Raw genomic sequence first — 8041 nt, 5'->3', positions numbered from 1 at the left:
AATGCCAGAGATATCACCCGGGTGTGGTACCATAGCAGTTCATATTTAGTACAATCATGACCTTGTATATAATAACCGCATTAAGATAGATGGTAAGTATGCACAAAGTCCAATATGTGCATGCTCCAAGAAATGTTTTCTCTGATTCCTGATAAACAACCAGGTTGGTTGTTCACTCAGGTTATCTGCTTTTCCTCTTCTTCTGTCCTCTGAGACTTTTACTTAGTGGCCATGCTTGCAACATGGTGGTTGCGTGGGGAATTATAATTGCTTGTAGATAACGTTATTGAAAATTAAGACTCTGAGGCTGAAGCAAACGGGTAAAGGCCCTTCAGTTTTACCAAATGTACATATGTTGCCATTGTGTTTCTTTTTTCATTAACTGACACTCTAATAAACTGGATGTTTTGTTATGAGCATCAAGAATCTAATCCAATTTCCACAAAAGGCAACGGAAAAAAAATCCTTTTGTTTTTCGTGGAACTCAGATTCTGCACCAATTGTGTTTTCTCTCTCTGCCTAGCAGATATACGAATAAAATGCTGCAAATGTGGTTTTGATTGTCATTAGGTGTTTTTTAGATCATGTTATTCTTCTGCTGAGCTCAATTATATCATTAGAACATGTTTACTCCAGATTTTTTCCTTCTGGATACCTTTTCATCTCCATTTTGCAATCCTAAATGTTGTTTTCCCTGAGAAAAAAAAGAAAAAGACTAATTTTAATGCTGTGGAGTTATAGCAGGAAAAAAAATAATAGCAACACAGTGTTAGGGACAAAATATTTCTGCTTCTGAAACATGGAAGAAAATTGGTTTTCAAGACACTGTACCTCTGTTTTGTAGCTAAAATTTAAATATCTAGTGTCTTTAGTATTACCTCTTCTCTTGTCTCTTAGCTAGTCTCCCTGTCCTCCATTTTTCAGTCAGTGTCAAGAATGAAGCCCTTTCCTGCTCTTGAGGACACAATGCAGCTGAACTTTTTTAGAAGTCTACTTATGTATGAGGGGAATCAGGTTCTGGAATCGCCTGTTCTTCACCATTAACTCCGAGGTGAGTTAAAACAACTGGTGCAGATGACAACATTTGTAGATATCTTTGTTAGGTCAGATGTTGCTCCCCAAGGCTGTTGCCCTGACAGAGGATAGACAAAATCTGGTCCTAAAGAAAGATTGAAATAAAGTTATAGCCAGAAGCAAGATAGAAGAGATGCTTCTCTGAAAAACGTGAAACTCCAGCAATGGCAATTTAACTCACATGGTTATTTCCGAGGATTGGGAAATGAAAAAACAGAAGATGCTTGTTTGATTGGAAAAAACTTCTCAGTTGCTTACTCTTCATGGTGAACCTCTACACATTTATAAGCTTGTGTAAACCCCACCAAATATTTTTATGATTGTAATTCACAGTTCTTTTGCCAGAGAACTAGTTTTCCTTTTTGAATAATTAGAAACTCTTTTTAGCACTGTGCGTGATTGAAAGACGAGTACAGCTACATCACTGTGCAATACCTCAACAGGTAATGTTTTGGTTTTTTCTTTTTCAATTTTATGACATCCTGCATGTCATATGTTTGTATATTGGACTTCTTTTTCCCATAATTTTAATAATTTACTTCATTCTCCGTTGCCATTTTGAACATTAGCCTGCTGGAAAGTAGATAAACTAACATTGCCAAGCAAGTTGAGTTTCTGAAGCTACAAAACATGAACAGAATCATACTGAATGTATCTGTACATAATTTTTGCATTTTCTCCAACCATTTTTCACCTTCACCTGCATCTTTACACTGACCTAAATACTTCTGTATTTTGAAAGTGGGTGGGCAGAAGAATGTGCATACATCTCATAAGCAAGAGGCTTACATATACACCTCAAACAACAACTATGAAAAGGCATGAGGCTAGTGTGTGGAGCATGGGTACCATCACACATTCTCTTTTTGTCCCTTTACTGGACTTCTCTCATGCAGAGAAACAAAGCATGTTAAAATTCTCATAGCAAGTCAAAACAGCTTTTTTTTTTGGTTCTGTTTTCTGCCTCTATGTGGCAAGCACAGCAAGAGCCAAGTTCCTGTCCCAGGTCCTTGTTTGGAAAGGGATGTTTGCCATGGAGCCTCCCTGATTAGACTGTGCAAGGAACCCTGCTGGATATGGGGCAAGAATGCACTGGTGGTTGGATGATTAGTGCAGTGGTTTCCTCTATGGTCTTCTTCATTGTTCCTTCTTGGTTTGAAAAAAAAAAAAAGTGTTTTTCATCCAAGCCTCTCTTCCCTTTAAATCCTTCATTGGTTTCTTAACGACCTACATATCACATTCAGACTCCTTGTAGTGGCTTGAAAGACTTTCTGTAACTCTCCAGGCTGCAACTTCAAGTGCCTCTTGTGCTTATTCACAGTTATGTCACATTGACTGCATCCTTGATCTGAACGTGGGTGACCTCTTCTTCCCATCCCTAACTTCTTCGTAGTGAAAGGACTCTTGAAGTCTTACTCACAGAAGTATTGTCCCCCTCTCTTCCCACCGCCCAGTAAAGCTTGTTTTTATTGTGATGAGGTCCAAGTTTATTCGAAGATCTCTTTAAAATGAATAGAAGCATCAACAAAACATTACTTGTGCCAGACCCAAACAGTTACCTTTTGAAATGAAGGCTGTGGTTCTCATAGTCCCTTAGTCCATAATGACCACGTTGGTTGTTCTCATTGTAGCAGCACATCTATATTTAGATTGTAAATTCTTTGCCCATTAGATTGCCTATTTGTTGTGCCAAGTGTAGAGCACAGTTTGGGCCCTGCATATTTTGGCTATGGTTTAGGATTACTTACAGCTGGGGTGGCATGCTGTTGCTAGCCTGCTGACCAGGCTTTTGTGAAGGATGCGGTCTGTGCTACACTTTGTTTCAATTTTTCATTCCTGGTTGAAAATTAGGGTATTGTCTGTGACTGTTAAACCAAATCTGGAAATGGCTCCTTAAAGGCTGCCCTTTTACTTTTGTGAGACCAGGGAAATAGAGGACTGCTGCTTCATATGAACCCCTCATTTTCTATGCAAAAATGTTTCTGGAAAGATAATTTCCACAAAAAGAGCTCAACTCCAGAGCTCCTTTTCCTCTCACCTCGAACCAGTCAACCCACAGAATAACACGTAGCCCTCTCTGCTTCCTCCAGTGTTTGAGTGAAAAGGTCTGGTGTCTGTAAAGCTGAAAGCAAGTTAAGTGTGTGTGTGTGTTTTAAGGACGGGGTAAGCAAGCATAGCTGGTGATGAACAAGGAGAATTTTCTGGATCAACTGATCAGGTGTACGTTTGTCTAGATCATTTTATAAAAAGAAACAGAAGAGGAAAGTATAATGTAAAATACATGTTAAAAGGTAACACTAAAGATACATTCTGACTGCTGTGCTTAGCACAACCGCAAACTTTTCATTGCATTCCTCCCTTTGCCAGCAAATTGCATTAGGTTTATATTGCATCCAGGACACTATTTAATGACTTTTCAGGGTTAGCCAATATTAAAAAAAAAAAAATCATTTGGGGCCCGATGAAATGAAGGTACAGTTTAATCTAATTAATTTAAAAAACAAATCCAGGTAATTTTTTGTTTAAAAATGTCAAAGTAAAACATTTGAACTGAAATAAACATATTCCTTTATTTTTTCCCCTAGCTGAAACAATTTCATGAGTTTGCTGGGGATTTCCATCCAATTTTGTCTGATCCAATCCCCCCTTTTTTTGGTGAATAAGATACACAGACAAAAAGGTTTCCAATTCTTTCCATATTTAGAAAAGTGTAAGTGAAAAATCGTATCTGTAGGACTGGAACCTCTTGCCTTTCCAAACGGGCGGCCTACGGGGGCGTAACTGGGCATTTCTGCCAACAGCCACAGAAAACATGTAATGAGCCTCATGGACGCTGATAATATTTTTCTAGTTTTGACTAGCTGGTGCCAAGCAGCTGTTTGCTGGGATGCCTGCCTTGTCCAAGGCTCTTCATCACCAGTTACTCTTGGACTTGCCCCTGACGATTCCACTCTCCTCCCTCCTTCCTGCCCTCCTTCTCTCTTTCCCTTCTTTGCTTTGTCTTTCCCTTTTGCTTATCACATTCCTGTCCCAGCCCCCAGTGAAACCAGCGCTGTGAAAGTACCATTGTGGTTGCTGCCATGGATTTCTGTGTTTCATCTCCTTTCCCTAGTTTTTGGCTGTCTTGTCTGTTTTGATTGTAAGCAATTCAAGGTGCCGACTGCCTCCTTCTCTTCATCCACATGGTGCCTAGGACAGATCTCTGTACCCAGTTGATCCTTAACAACATAAATATTAAGTATATAAACAGAATAGACATCAGAGTTTTATGTACTCATCTAGATAGCAAATGGTAAAGGAGCACTATTCTTGCCCCACAAACTCTATGAAGCAGAATAATTCTGTCCTCCTACAGTGGGTTCCTTCTGTGCCTATTTTACTTTAAGCATGTTTTGTATTCTTATCTTCCACAGGCAGCCGTATGTGGCTGCATAGCGACTTTTCTAGCCCAATAATTTCTCACTCCTATTTTTCTTTCCTTTCCCCTGCAGACCCAGTTCAAATTCCTCAATCACCATATCCACAGCCTTATATAAATTCTCTCTTCCATCCTACTCTGCAAACCTAATTAATAGCAGCGTCCTGCAAGAAGTCAGAACACTGACTTTACACCCCAGTAAAAGCTGGGGTAGGGTCTTGCACTGCAATTTCTTTTTAAGCAGTGACAAAACCAAGTTGATAGAGGTATTCAGTGTTTCCTTATCTCCTGTGAGGGTAGTCTCACACAGCTGCTTGCCAGGATTTCTCTGACTCACCCAGCAAAGCTGGGATTGGAACAAATTGAAACGAACACGGTTTCCAAGCTTTAAGCCTAATGTCCTACACCTACTTCCAAACCTGCGCTAAAAGGGCTTGCTTATATTCTTCCCCCTCGGTCCACAAAGTCTCTTACATAAAATAGCTTCCTGGGTCACTCAAACATCATTTCATGATGATTCAGTGGTCCATAATTTTTAATGAGCTTTTGGCACTGTTCAGTGACTGCTTGGAAATTTGAGGAGCACAAGTTTAAGGTGCACTGTATAAGTGTATGAGGGAAAATACTTTCTCGGGGCTCATCATTTATAGCTCAGCAAAGATCAAGCATGAAAATAGTACAGTCTCAATTAGCCGCTGGTCTGGATGATACCGGCAAGCTGTAAATAAAAACTGTCTGTGTTTTGCTGGACTGTGAATAGGCTGCTTTGAGCAGCCAAGGAATGGCTTGAGCTGACTGTCAGAGGCTCAGAAAAGCCCCGGTCTGCATGAGAGGCAGCTGCCCTGCTCAGCTGTTGGCAGTTACCTAATAGTTTGGGATTTGGTTTTCTTTTTCTTTTAAATCAACTTGCAACAAACTTCAAGCTACCTGAAACTGAGGTCAGTCCGAGGCTAGGTAGGTGATATATATGCGTGATACTAAAAACATCTAAAGGGTTCCGATTACTTTAACTCCTGTCAATCTAGTTACAGACCTTAATATAAGATAGAAACTATTCTGGTCCCACAAATCTCTAGTCTTCCTAGCAATAGGATAAGAACAACCTTCTCAGCTATTTTTTTAGATCTTGGATTTTTTTTTTTTTTAGTATCAGTGATCAACACATGGTGTTCATTTATCTCCCAAAGTGGAACGACCAGAGCTGGATGCGGAGACAAATGAAGCATGTTTTCACTCCTGGGCAAGGAAACTTGCTGCCCTTAAAACTAAAAAAAAAAAAATGAAAGGAAAAAAAAAAGGGTATTAAAGTGAGAGGTGGAGGAGGAGATTGCCTCACTTTCCTACGTGTTTCTAAGGGCCACTTCCAAATTTAGTCTTCCAAAGAAGAGACAAATACCACCTGCAAGATCTTGGCGTGATGTAATCTGCTGCAGAGAGGTCTCCAGGCGCTGTAACTGATTTTCTCAGAACTTTGTCAAAACCTCTTGTCCAAGAATTTTTTGGAGCAGAGTTGATCTGATGAGAAGATTTTTACTGAACATTAAAAAAAAGTTGATATAGAAATTAGTCATGAGCATCACTTGATTTAATTAAATTTCTACTTTGGAAAAACATTAGGAAGAATGTTCTTAAACTGCCAAAATACTTGTGTCAAAATATTTTTCTAGTTTTAGCTTCATTTAGAATATTTAGATTTACCAAATAAAAACTTTTTTTCTAACCTCACCGAAATAGTCACAAGTTCCACTCTTCGATAAGGGAAGCTATTCAAATCTACAATGTTCCTGTAGAAGTATTGAGTGTGAAATGGCTTTTTAGGTGACATCCTTCCATTTTACAAATCTGCCAACTCTATTCTTCTCTCCCCATGAAGTGATCAGGTGTTAATCAACATTACCCTTTAGCTATGGAGTTCTCTGTTTTAACTGCCTGGGAGTGGTATTCTTCGCAGAGGTGCCCTAGCTGAGGAACTGAATTAATATCGATTTTTTTTGGCTGAAAGGCTTGTTTTTCATGTGTTGCCTGTCTTTTTGCAAACATAAATGCAGAATCTCTTTTGGACTTGCATTTACAATTAGCTCTTTTCACAAAACAGGTTTTCCTTCCTGCTGACGCTGGTTCATTAACGTGTAGATACATTTTCATGCCTTCACCTAAGGTCCTTATCCTTTCCCCATTGAAATAATGAAATGTCTTGCCATTAGTATCAGTGGAAGCAGTGTTTGGCCCTACAGCAGTACTCCTCTTTTCCTGAAGAAGCTGCTGGCTTTCCCAAAATTAGTGATTTGACAGCAGATTGCTCTCCATTAAACACATTAAGGTGTGCAGCTTTACCTAGTCCATAGTTCTCAGTCACTGAGTACATTCAGTCACACTGAGTGTACTCTCTGTTGATAGTACTTAGTCTGTCACAGTCCCCAGGGTTGTAATGTCCTTTTCACTGGAATTTGGATACATAGCTCTGAACTGCAAATGTTTCCTGTCAGATAATTTGCCTGCCTACCAGCCAGCCATTGCTTAATACCCTAGTTCATTTATTTTTCCTGTGAGCCAAGAGTTTTCAAAAGCAAATCCTTTTTTTTCCTCTCCTTAGAAGTCTTTGTTTCTAGCTTGTATTTCTGTAACTCTTCCGTGTTAATGGCAAATATGGGAGATCAGCTTTGTGTTTAGCTGAAGGTGGAAAGGCTGATTTGTTCTATGGGACGTATATAGACTCTATGACATAGCATCTCCCCAGTAAACTTAGGAGGCATTTCTAAGTGTTAGGCCTCTTATTAGAAAATTATACCAATTTGCCCTGATATTGAGCCCAATTAAACCAAACGTTACTGGGGCTTCATTGAGATTTGGCTTGAACTGTGAAAGGAGTCCAGTTTCACAAAGCGAATATCTGCTGCCTTTTCCAGGGTATTCAGTCCTGCTTCTAAACAAAATGAAGCTTAGTTAAGCCTACTACCCAGGAATGGAAACATACCCTAACTAATTCCGTGCAGTATATAATAGGGTACATTTTTCAGTATTTATTTTTAGTTCCTAGCAGCCTTTCAGACTATTTAAAACACTAAAATGAAAATAATTTCCTTGAAATAAAGTGATCCTGTTCAATCATACTTTTCCCAGAGCCACAAGAAATGACTGTTTTCTGCTGTAGCAAAGACTCCATCCAAGAACACCGTGCAAATGCAGGCAGCCTTAGATAAATGAACATTTGGCATATAAATGATTCTCTCTTCTGCCTGCACCTGTTTAACTTTACCTACATTCAGTTTTGACTAGCTCCCTTTTGTGAAGGTGATAATGAAAGAGCATCTGAGAATGGAAGAAGCTGGTAGTTGCTTATGTTATAGAATGAAGAATATCAGCCCACAAGGACAGACTTTCTCTATAGCTTCTCTAGAAATCCACTCTATGATGGCAGCTGGGAAAACTAGGTAGGATATATGTAAAGATGACCTTGGTCTACCTTAACCAGATTACATATCTATGGGTGGTGAAGTCTATGAAGATAAAGGCAGAGTGACCATCTTATGTATTTCACCACCTTGTTGG

This window comes from Strigops habroptila, chromosome 6, assembly GCF_004027225.2.
Source record: "Strigops habroptila isolate Jane chromosome 6, bStrHab1.2.pri, whole genome shotgun sequence".
Classification (NCBI taxonomy): domain Eukaryota; kingdom Metazoa; phylum Chordata; class Aves; order Psittaciformes; family Psittacidae; genus Strigops; species Strigops habroptila.
This window is presented reverse-complemented; position numbering follows the sequence as displayed.